Source organism: Amia ocellicauda, chromosome 2, assembly GCF_036373705.1.
Source record: "Amia ocellicauda isolate fAmiCal2 chromosome 2, fAmiCal2.hap1, whole genome shotgun sequence".
Lineage (NCBI taxonomy): Eukaryota > Metazoa > Chordata > Actinopteri > Amiiformes > Amiidae > Amia > Amia ocellicauda.
Genome location: NC_089851.1, coordinates 47,512,688 through 47,524,752, shown reverse-complemented (window position 1 = coordinate 47,524,752; position 12,065 = coordinate 47,512,688). Strand labels below are relative to the sequence as shown.

At 40.6% G+C, this 12,065-nt stretch overlaps 1 protein-coding gene across 1 annotated transcript in view; it reads right to left on the bottom strand.

Moving 5' to 3' along the window:
- The window catches only part of cdk13 (cyclin dependent kinase 13), a 55,536-nt gene that overhangs the window by 37,647 nt on the left and 5,824 nt on the right, over positions 1-12,065 (bottom strand). The window lies entirely within an intron of this gene.

Below are 12,065 nucleotides of genomic sequence, written 5' to 3'. Positions count from 1 at the left end.
CTGGTCCAATGTCCGCTGACACGACAGTGGCAATTGAGGTTTTTTTTTTGTTTGTTTACACTATTACAGCAACTTTTATTTAAGTAATGGACAGTATATACAGCTCTGGAATAAATTAAGAGACCACTGCACATTTTTCTTAAATCCGTATCTCTACATGTATGGCAGCCATTCCATCCCTTTCATATTCTTATTTGGAATTTGGGAGCAATGTTGTCAGTAATACATTTATAGAATAAAACAAAAATGTTAATTTTACCAAAACACATACCTATAAATAGTAAAACCAGAGTGAAGTGGTGTAAATTTTTTCCAGAGCTGTTTATCAAATGTTTTAATTGGGGGGTTTCCAAGAAGTAGACTCAACTCATCATTGTGGGTGCAACAACACACTGACTCGTTCTTCCACCTCCCTTCACCTTTTATCCACTGTCTCTATGCTCCTCCCCACCGCACTGCCGTTACCTCATTAACCCTTTATTGGGTGTGGTGGTGCTGCAATATTCAAACATGATCAATTTCTATCAACTAGAGAGAAAAAAAAAAAACGATGTGATTATCATGTGACGAATCTTCAAAGGTCTGGAGAGCGAACGAACCTTCGAACCTTCAGAGACAGGCCTAGTAAAGACATTATGTAACATAATAAGCATATAAAATGCAAACAATAAAATAACAGGGCCTAAATTATCTGTTTTAGGCACTTAATAATCTGCAATCAGAATGTGATTTTCGATGTTATTGTACATGATTTTGTAATATAGTTAGTATTACAGTTTTACATATTTCCTTTATTTTGAGGAAAACAAATGAGTGCACACTTAAATGTATTCTGTTAAGTCATCTTTTGGTTACAATTTGTTCAGTAACTTCACATTAGGGTTGGGCGATACGACTTAAAAATAATATCTCGATATTTTTAGAAGTTGGGGCGATACACGATATATATCTCGATATGACTTGTTTCTATCCAATCAAGCTACAAAATAAGACCAAAAACATTTAAACAACAAAGTCTTTATTTAATCATTAAATATGCAAAGCATAACAAATACTACATGCAGGATGGTAAATATATGCAGAATGCAACATATAACAGCGCAAGTGGTGTGTGATTACTATTACGTGCGTTATGTTATGGGATATTATATATATATATATATATATACACATATATATATATACACACATATATACACACACACACACACACATATATATACAGTGAGGGAAAAAAGTATTTGATCCCAATGCTGATTTTGTACGTTTGCCCACTGACAAAGAAATGATCAGTCTATAATTTTAATGGTAGGTGTATTTTAACAGTGAGAGACAGAATAACAACAAAAAAATCCAGAAAAACGCATTTCAAAAAAGTTATACATCGATTTACATGTTAATGAGGGAAATAAGTATTTGATCCCCTATCAATCAGCAAGATTTCTGGCTCCCAGGTGTCTTTTATACAGGTAACGAGCTGAGATTAGGAGCACTCTCTTAAAGGGAGTGCTCCTAATCTCAGCTCGTTACCTGTATAAAAGACACCCGTCCACAGAAGCAATCAATCAATCAGATTCCAAACTCTCCACCATGGCCAAGACCAAAGAGCTGTCCAAGGATGTCAGGGACAAGATTGTAGACCTACACAAGGCTGGAATGGGCTACAAGACCATCGCCAAGCATCTTGGTGAGAAGGTGACAACAGTTGGTGCGATTATTCGCAAATGGAAGAAACACAAAATAACTGTCAGTCTCCCTCGGTCTGGGGCTCCATGCAAGATCTCACCTTGTGGAGTTTCAATGATGATGAGAACGGTGAGGAATCAGCCCAGAACTACACGGGAGGATCTTGTTAATGATCTCAAGGCAGCTGGGACAATAGTCACCAAGAAAACAATTGGTAACACACCAAGCCGTGAAGGACTGAAATCCTGCAGCGCCCGCAAGGTCCCTCTGCTCAAGAAAGCACATGTACAGGCCCGTCTGAAGTTTGCCAACATCTGAATGATTCAGAGGAGAACTGGGTGAAAGTGTTGTGGTCAGATGAGACCAAAATCGAGCTTTTGGCATCAACTCAACTCGCCGTGTTTGGAGGAGGAGGAATGACCCCAAGAACACCATCCCCACCGTCAAACATGGAGGTGGAAACATTATGCTTTGGGGGTGTTTTTCTGCTAAGGGGACAGGAAAACTGCACCGCATCAAAGAGACGATGGACAGGGCCATGTACCATCAAATCTTGGGTGAGAACCTCCTTCTCTCAGCCAGGGCATTGAAAATGGGTCGTGGATGGGTATTCCAGCATGACAATGACCCAAAACACACAGCCAAGGCAACAAAGGAGTGGCTCAAGAAGAAGCACATTAAGGTCCTGGAGTGGCCTAGCCAGTCTCCAGACCTTAATCCCATAGAAAATCTGTGGAGGTTCGAGTTGCCAAACGTCAGCCTCGAAACCTTAATGACTTGGAGAATATTTGCAAAGAGGAGTGGGACAAAATCCCTCCTGAGATGTGTGCAAACCTGGTGGCCAACTACAAGAAACGTCTGACCTCTGTGATTGCTAACAAAGGTTTTGCCACCAAGTACTAAGTCAAAGAGGTCAAATACTTATTTCCCTCATTAACATGCAAATTAATTTATAACTTTTTTGAAATGCGTTTTTCTGGATTTTTTTTTTGTTATTCTGGTCTCTCACTGTTAAAATACACCTACCATTAAAATTATAGACTGATCATTTCTTTGTCAGTGTGCAAAGGTACAAAATCAGCAGGGGATCAAATACTTTTTTCCCTCACTGTGTATAAAATATATATTAGGGCTGTGCGATATGACGATATATATCGTATGACGAAAGAAAAACGTCTATCGTTTCATATTATGCTATATCGTAGTGTCGCAAATTGCAATCTTTACGGCAGTATTTTTTGTCATTAGGACGCTTTGCGTTCTTCCCGGTTCTTCCACACGTGCCGGATGCGACAAGAAATGAGCATCAGAAACACAGACAGACATGAGGAGAGAGACCTGACACACAATAACCAACACAACCAAGAGATACTTTAATGCGCAAGCGCACACGATGCGTGCTGTAAGTAGAATCGAGACGCGACAGTCAGAGGAGAAATGTCTGTCTAGCCGATGTTAATGCGCCACTATAAACCCAGCTGTGCTAAATCTACCTGAATCATTTTACAGCACATGTGTTGCGTGATTAATATTACTTGTGTTATCGTTGTTATGTGACAGTAAATCATACTGTGTATATGTATATATGTGCTCTGAGGAAGATAAGTTGAAACGCGTAAGAATTATGATGTTCACTTTTTCTCCAATACATTTTTTTTGAGACATCGGTAAATATGGACTGTTTTTAGACGGGAGCTGCTGTCCTTCCTTGACCGGATAATTGTTCTATATAAAATCCCTGGGATCATTTAAGATTTAATAAAACTATTGTAACGCCAGCTATTTTTAAACTTATATATATCCCATAACAACATAACACACCTAATAGTAATCACACAACACTTGCCCTGTAATGTGTTGCATTCTACATATATTTACCATGACAGCCTGCATGTAGTATTTGTTAGTTTTGCTTATTGGAGGATTAACGAAATACTTGTAGTTTGAATGTCTTTGGTCTTATTTTGTGGCTTGATTGGATAAAAACAAGAAAGAGATATATACCGTGTATTGCCCAAACTTCTAAAAATAGAGATATTTTTAAGTCATATCGCCCAGCCCTAATATATACACTCACCTAAAGGATTATTAGGAACACCTGTTCAACTTCTCATTAATGCAATTATCTAACCAACCAATCACATGGCAGTTGCTTCAATGCATTTAGGGGTGTGGTCCTGGTCAAGACAATCTCCTGAACTCCAAACTGAATGTCTGAATGGGAAAGAAAGGTGATTTAAGCAATTTTGAGCGTGGCATGGTTGTTGGTGCCAGACGGGCCAGTCTGAGTATTTCACATTTTGCTCAGTTACTGGGATTTTCACGCACAACCATTTCTAGGGTTTACAAAGAATGGTGTGAAAAGGGAAAAACATCCAGTATGCGGCAGTCCTGTGGGCGAAAATGCCTTGTTGATGCTAGAGGTCAAAGGAGAATGGGCCGACTGATTCAAGCTGATAGAAGAGCTACTTTGACTGAAATAACCACTCGTTACAACCGAGGTATGCAGCAAAGCTATTGTGAAGCCACAACACGTACAACCTTGAGGCGGATGGGCTACAACAGCAGAAGACCCCACCGGGTACCACTCATCTCCACTACAAATAGGAAAAAGAGGCTACAATTTGCACAAGCTCACCAAAATTGGACAGTTGAAGACTGGAAAAATGTTGCCTGGTCTGATGAGTCTCGATTTCTGTTGAGACATTCAGATGGTAGAGTCAGAATTTGGCGTAAACAGAATGAGAACATGGATCCATCATGCCTTGTTACCACTGTGCAGGCTGCTGGTGGTGGTGTAATGGTGTGGGGGATGTTTTCTTGGCACACTTTAGGCCCCTTAGTGCCAATTGGGCATCGTTTAAATGCCACGGCCTACCTGAGCATTGTTTCTGACCATGTCCATCCCTTTATGACCACCATGTACCCATCCTCTGATGGCTACTTCCAGCAGGATAATGCACCATGTCACAAAGGTCGAATCATTTCAAATTGGTTTCTTGAACATGACAATGAGTTCACTGTACTAAACTGGCCCCCACAGTCACCAGATCTCAACCCAATAGAGCATCTTTGGGATGTGGTGGAACAGGAGCTTCGTGCCCTGGATGTGCATCCCACAAATCTCCATCAACTGCAAGATGCTATCCTATCAATATGGGCCAACATTTCTAAAGAATGCTTTCAGCACCTTGTTGAATCAATGCCACGTAGAATTAAGGCAGTTCTGAAGGCGAAAGGGGGTCAAACACAGTATTAGTATGGTGTTCCTAATAATCCTTTAGGTGAGTGTATATATACACACATATATATACACACACACATACACATGATTTACTGTCACATAACATAACAATAACACAAGTAATAGTAATCATGCAACACATGTGCTATAAAATGGTACAGATTCAGGTAGATTTCCCACAGTCGGGTTTATAGTGGTGCATTAACATCTGCTATACAGGGACATTTCTTCTCTGACTGTCGCGTTTCGATTCTACTTACCAGTACAGCACGTACTAAATAGTTATAATAATAATACAAATAATAATAATAAAAGCTGTTGTACCACTTCACCGTCATAATGAAAAGAAAATGAAACTTTCTGCATCCGTTTGCATTGCTCTCCAATTTATTAAAATACAAACAATTATTCTTTAATTTTATACAAATTTTATCCATCTAAATTAGATCGAGTTTAGCCCGGCGACGAGAACGGGGCGCAACGTGCGCTTGCGCATTAAAGAATCTCTTGTTTATGTTGGTTATTCTGTCAGTTCACTCTCCTCCATGTCTGTCTGTGTTTCTGATGCACATTTCTTGCTGCATCCGGCACGTGTGGAAGAACCGGGAAGAACGCAAACCATCCTAATGACGAAAAATATTGCCGTAAAGAGTGGGATTTGCGACACCACAATATAAACAATAGAGCATAATATGAAACGATAGACGTTTTTCTATCGTCATACAATATATATCGTCATATCACACAGCCCTACTTCACATACAGTATGTTTAACCCACAGAGGACTACAGGACAAGTTTTTGGCCAGCGCAGGTATGTTGCTAGAGAACTAGAGGGACGATTTTCTGCCCAAACTAATTAGTTTAGTAATTAGTTGATTGGAGTCCACCTGCAATTAAGGGGTGTCATGTGATTTCAGGTTAAATACACCTGTCTCTGGGAGGTCCCACAGTTGGTTATTACAATTTCTAACAAAAACTACATCATGAAGACGAAGGAACATTAAATGCAAATCCGGAATAAGGTTCTTCAAAAGCACCAATCAGGGGTAGGATATAAGAGCATTTCCAAGACACTGAATATGCCATTGAGCACAGTAAAGCCCATTATTAAGAAATGGAGAGAATATGGCACAACTGTGAATCTGCCTAGAACAGGCTATCCTCAAAAACTGAGAATCCGGGCGAGAAGGGCACTAGTCAGAGGCCACCAAGAGGCCTATGGCAACTCTAAAGGAGTTATAGTCTTCCACGGCTGAGCTGGGAGACACTGTGCATACTGCAACAATAGCCCGGGTGCTTCACAAAGTTGGCAAAATGAAAGCTGTTGTTGGAGGAGGTGAGAAAAAAAAAAAAACTTGCCTTCTGGCAAACTCTAGCCCAGATTTGATGCATGTGGGAGACTCGGAGACCAAGTGGAGGAAGATTGTATGATCTGATGAGACCAAATTAGAGCTTTCTGGCCTCAACGCCAAGTGCTACATTAGGCACAAGCCTAATACCGCACATCATCCTTGAGAACACCATCCCTACTGTGAAGCATGGTGGTGGCAGCATCATGCTATGGGGATGCTTCTTTACATCACGGCCTGGAAACCTCATAAAGATAGAGGGCAAAATAGATGCAGCAAAGTACAGAGAAATCCTGGAAAAAAAAACCTGCTGAAGTCTGCAAGAGACATGGGACTTGGGAGAAGGCTCATTTTCCAGCAGGACAATGACCCCAAACATACAGCCAAAGCCACACTAGAGTGGCTTAAAAACAAAAAGGTCAATGTCCCGGTGTGACCCAGCCAAAGCCTGGACCTCAATCCAATTGAGAATATGTGGAAAGAGTTGACAATTGCTGTTCACCAGAGGTCCCCATCCAACTTGATGGAGCATTGTTTACATTGCTAAGTGCCAAGGGTGCCAATTATAAATTAGGGATGTTTATAAGTTTATACTGGGGCTAACAATTTTAGTAAAGAATATCTATTTTTTGTTGTAATTATGTTAAGCAAATAAGCCAAAAAAAAAAACTGCAATTCACATAATCAAAAAACTATGGGCAGACAGAACCCATCCCACCCATGCTCCCACTACTTGTATCCACTGCTAACTTCCCCCCACCTTGAACTCCTCCCCCACCCCCCATCCCTCTGCAGTCTGGAGAACATGTGAGCTCCAGTCTGCTAATGGGTGATAGAAAGCAGTGCACGTGTGTGATGTCACCAACCATGAGTCCCTCTGCTGCAGTGTACTGTGTATTTACAGTGTAATGCATGATGAAATGTGATTCACGCATGTTACTGCATTGTAGCAATACTGCAACATTTAAATGATGTATTAATTGTATGATGCACTTTTTGTTAATGTTGTGACACTCACAGTGGCCTGATTGTTGTTTTTTTTTTTTTTTCTTCTTTCTTTACAAATGTACTATACAAATCATAGGCATAATTAATTTTTTAGAATTTACAGCTGTATTTTGCCAACTTAAAATTGTCATAGTGTTCAATATGAATATGTGGCCATTTCTCCATTTGATACAGGAGATAATGGTAAGCAAAATGCTTCTTTCCCATGTGTCCAACAGACACATCCCCATTGTTTACCATGTAGTGGGAAAATTTACTTTTATAAATTTCCTTTATATTCTGTATATATTAATAGTTTCATGTTGTTATAGTATACATTGTTTCAGTTTATCTATGAAGCAATCATTAGTTTGTATTTATTCTGTCCGAGAGGTTACTTCAATCAAGCATTGTCTTCTCATGATGTCATTCAGCCAGTGTCTTCTGGATATTCAAACAGTATAGAGATTATGTGTTTTGGAGCACAGGTATTTGGTTAAGGACTTACAACAATGTCTTTGATAAACACCAGTTTCAAATATTTTAAAAATGTGTTACGCTGCGTGTAAAATATATAGTGATTAAACACTTATTTACTCTAGGCAAAGCTGTGGTTAAGCCCTGCCTATTCTAACAATTAACCTTCTAATAAACGAGCCTATGTTAATGGTGATTTTAATTTCCATACGGTTACACAGAGACGCCAGTAATGCCCTTTCTAATAAACTGTGCCTATTTGGCTGAAGCCGTTTTGAGCCTGGAGTTTTATTGGTTAAAATAGGCGCATCTGCTCCGATTGGCAAGAAGGACTGAAGTGGGTTTGGCACAGTGCATGATTGACAATTGGTCTGTTCATCTGGAAGTTCATTGGTTTTTCTGGAAGTTCATCGGGCCGTCTGGAAGTTTGCATGGAAGTTGGTCTGTTTGTCTATTTGTCTATTACTACTGTATGGCCAAATTGATGAATTTCCGAACGAACTACCAAATTGACGGACGAACACTTTTGGCACAAATGGCGCTCCATACAGAAGCCCCATTCACAATGAAATGCCAGAAAATTGCAGGCAACCTTTGGCCATTTTCCTGTTGTACCCCATTCACACTGGCTTTCAATGCCGGAAAATTGTCGGCAAGGATCCATTCACACAGAAAACAGAAATTGTTGAGAAAACATGGAAGTGAACCACAAAAACGAACCCGAGTTAGTTTCCAAACAAACTGAGCATGTTTGTACATAATTGTGAACAGCCAGCACACTGATACATTGTTTCAAAGCAAATGAACTGAACTGAACCCCGTTTGAAACTAACCCAGTGTGAGGGTGTAACATGTTTGCCTGCATATAGATATTATACACCAATCAGTTAACATTATGACCACCTGCCTAATATTGTGTAGGTCCCCCTTTTGCCACCAAAACAGCCCTGACCCGTCGAGGCATGGACTCCACTAGACCTCTGAAGGTGTGCTGTGGAATCTGGCACCAAGACTTCGGCAGCAGATCCTTTAAGTCCTGAAAGTTGCGAGGTGGGGCCTCCATGGATCGGACTTGTTTGTCCAGCACATCCCACAGATGCTCGATTGGATTGAGATCTGGGGAATTTGGAGTCCAAGTCAACCCCTTGAACACGTGATTCATTAGACCAGGCCACCTTCTTCCATTGCTCCGTGGTCCAGTTCTGATGCTCACGTGCCCATTGTAGGCGCTTTCAGCAGTGGACAGGGGTCAGCATGGGCACCCTGATTGGTCTGTGACTACACAGCCCCATATGCAACAAACTGTGATGCACTGTGTGTTCGGACACCTTTCTATCAGAACCAGCATTAACTTTTTCAGCAATTTGAGCTACAGTAGCTTGTCTGTTGGATCGGACCACACGGGTCAGCCTTTGCTCCCCACGTGAATCAATGAGCCTTGGCCACCCATGACCCTGTCATGTTCACTGCTTTTCCTTCCTTGGACCACTTTTGATTGGCACTGACCACTGCAGACCAGGAATACCCCACAAGAGTTGCAGTTTTGGAGATGCTCTGACCCAGTCGTCTAGCCATCACAATTTGGCCCTTGTCAAAGTCGCTCAGATCCTTACACTTGCCTATTTTTCCTGCTTCTAACAAATCAACTTTGAGGACAAAATGTTCACTTGCTGCCTAATATATCCCACCCACTGACAGGTGTCACAAAGGTGACTGTGTTGCAGTCACAAAAATGCACCCTTCTTCTGATTGGTTACATCCATTTGCTGAGCACTGTGTCGAACAAGCAAGGACGTGACACGTCATTTGCTGGCAATTATTTTCCTGCTCCATTCACAGACACGTTGCCGGAAAATTGCCGGCAATTAGACTAGGCAACAATTTGCCAGCAAGAACCCATTCACACAGAACTTACCATCAAATTGCAGGCAATTGTTTCAGTGTGAATGTGGTTAGACAGTTTTTGTCATCTCTTTCTCCCTGTCCCTGAGTGCCACACAGCAGCATAAACAGTCATCATAACATTCAGATTGCATTCGTGAAGTGCAGATTTCCGTAGTTCTGCACCAGTGGGAGTGGTGGGATTCTGCAGATCTATGCAGAAATGTGGAAGAACCCAACCTGCTGCTCAATTACTTGGGGGGGCAGTGCTGTCATTGCTAAATATACTGACTGGTTTTCTAAAGTGCCAATCAGTTCAAACAATTGAGGGGTGGGGTGGCAAAAAAAAAACATTAAAAAAAAGCAGATAGTCGCTCACCTGGTGTGCTGTAGGCACGCGTGCCATAGGTTTGCCATCCCTGGCCAAGGCCTTAAGCCGTAGATCCCCAGAGATTTATTTTCTCCTATACTAATCTGCCATCTATAGGAGTTTTTTGTTTTTTTCTCCTCCATGCCTAATGGTTTATTATATATTTTGTTGTTGAATGTTTATCATTCTGTAATATGCTCTGTGGCTACCCTGTGAAGGGTGCTATACGAATAAAAATGTATTGAATATAGATTTTTTTTAAAGGCAGTCTAAAACAAACTATGACCCCGTTCACACTTGAGATCAGGGCCGGCCTAACTCATATGTGAACAGGGTCAAAGATTTAGGCCGGCCCAGGGCCGGGTCAAAACTGGTCCCACTTTTCGACCCGGCCTAAATCTTTCCACCCGGCCTAATGCCGGCCTAAATGTAACTGTGAACGCGCCGGGCCCTGGGCCGGGTGAAAACCGTCAGCGTGTGATGCAACTCAAGCCCCGCCCCCAGAGACTGCGTGTCTGAGAGACGCGGAATAAACACAGAATAAACACAGAGTAAACATGGGCACCGAAACAGCTGCACCACTGCAGGACACACAGTATTGTCTCTGTATTGTTTGAATGTCATATCGATCTATAGCCTTAAATGTACTGTTACATTTCACTAGCTCACATCTTTATATATATATTATAAAAGTCTAGGCTAAGTAATGAGTTATAATGTAAACAGTTCAAACTACTCGGTCGATTAAAATAAAAGTGTGTAGCTGGTAAACTTGCTATTGTTTGTTCTTGTACTAAGTATGATTGAAGTCTGAAATTTAACAGTATGCATTTTACACGTGGAAATTGCATCGTGAAAGGGACCATAACTTTATTAATTATCCAAATTTTGCATTAAAACAATATAAATGTAACCGAAGCAGGTTTCCATTCAAACCAGTGCATTTTAATACGAGACCGGTTATTTACTATGCAATCCGAAATGCAGTTAGATTGAGCTGAGAAGTACAATCACAAATGCCAGCGTTAGAGGTAAAAACTGGGACGATGCAGAAATGAAACCGCTGTTTACAATGTGGATGAAGATAAAGTTAAAACAGAAACCGCAGGAAGTGCACAGCGCTGCTGTCTGAAATCACTATAGACACAGAGGCTGCTTTCGATGCAGACGATTGCATACTAATGCACACGATTTATTGTGATTTAATGCAGATGTACTAATAAAGGTGCTTCGCTTTCGGGTGGATTGTATAACAGCACTTTTAGACTTGCAGAACCGAAGATTGAAAGGGAAGAAAAGAGAAATATATGAATTAGATTCCCCATTGAACCAGCACATTTTTAATTATTTTAGAAAGCTTCGGCTGCAAAGGGTTAAGATTACTTTCAAATAAAATATAGAACCGAACAATAGCCAATCGATATTAATAAGTTGTGATTTTAAACACAGCGCATACACCTGTAAGCAAACCTAATGTCCTGCGTCACTGGTTTGTTTGAGCAGATTTGTTTATTCCCGGTATCCATTTCGTTTAGGCCGGCTTTTCGCTTTTTCATATGTGAACGCACTTAGGCCTCCTAAAACTGAAAGTGTGAACGGGGTGTCTGAAAAAAGCCGGCCTAAATTTGAGGCGGCCCAGGGCCGGCCTAATAAGTGTGAACAGGGTCTATGAAACGGCAACATCACTACTGTCAAGTTAAATGCAGCAGTCTCTCCAATTTCAAGTAACCAGCTGAACCTGCTTATGCTGCTTTGAACTTTTAGTGGAAGTAGTTATTGATATTGTTATTTGTGAACTGAAAGAAGCAGGCATATTGTATCATTTTATCTTTTTTTTGTTCCAATGTATTTTTAAGATTTCACACCACAATGGGGACATTTTTTTTTAATTAAAGTTGTTCTTTGGTTAAAAAATAAAAGCTGGTCATTTTATCTAATTACAAATTATTCAAACAAGTAGGCTAAAACCAATGCACTTGCATATTGTTTTGCAACCAAAGCATTTTGAATTAAAATACAATTGTTTTGCTATGATAAAGTAACAAACCATTTTGTGTTAATTTTAAGTA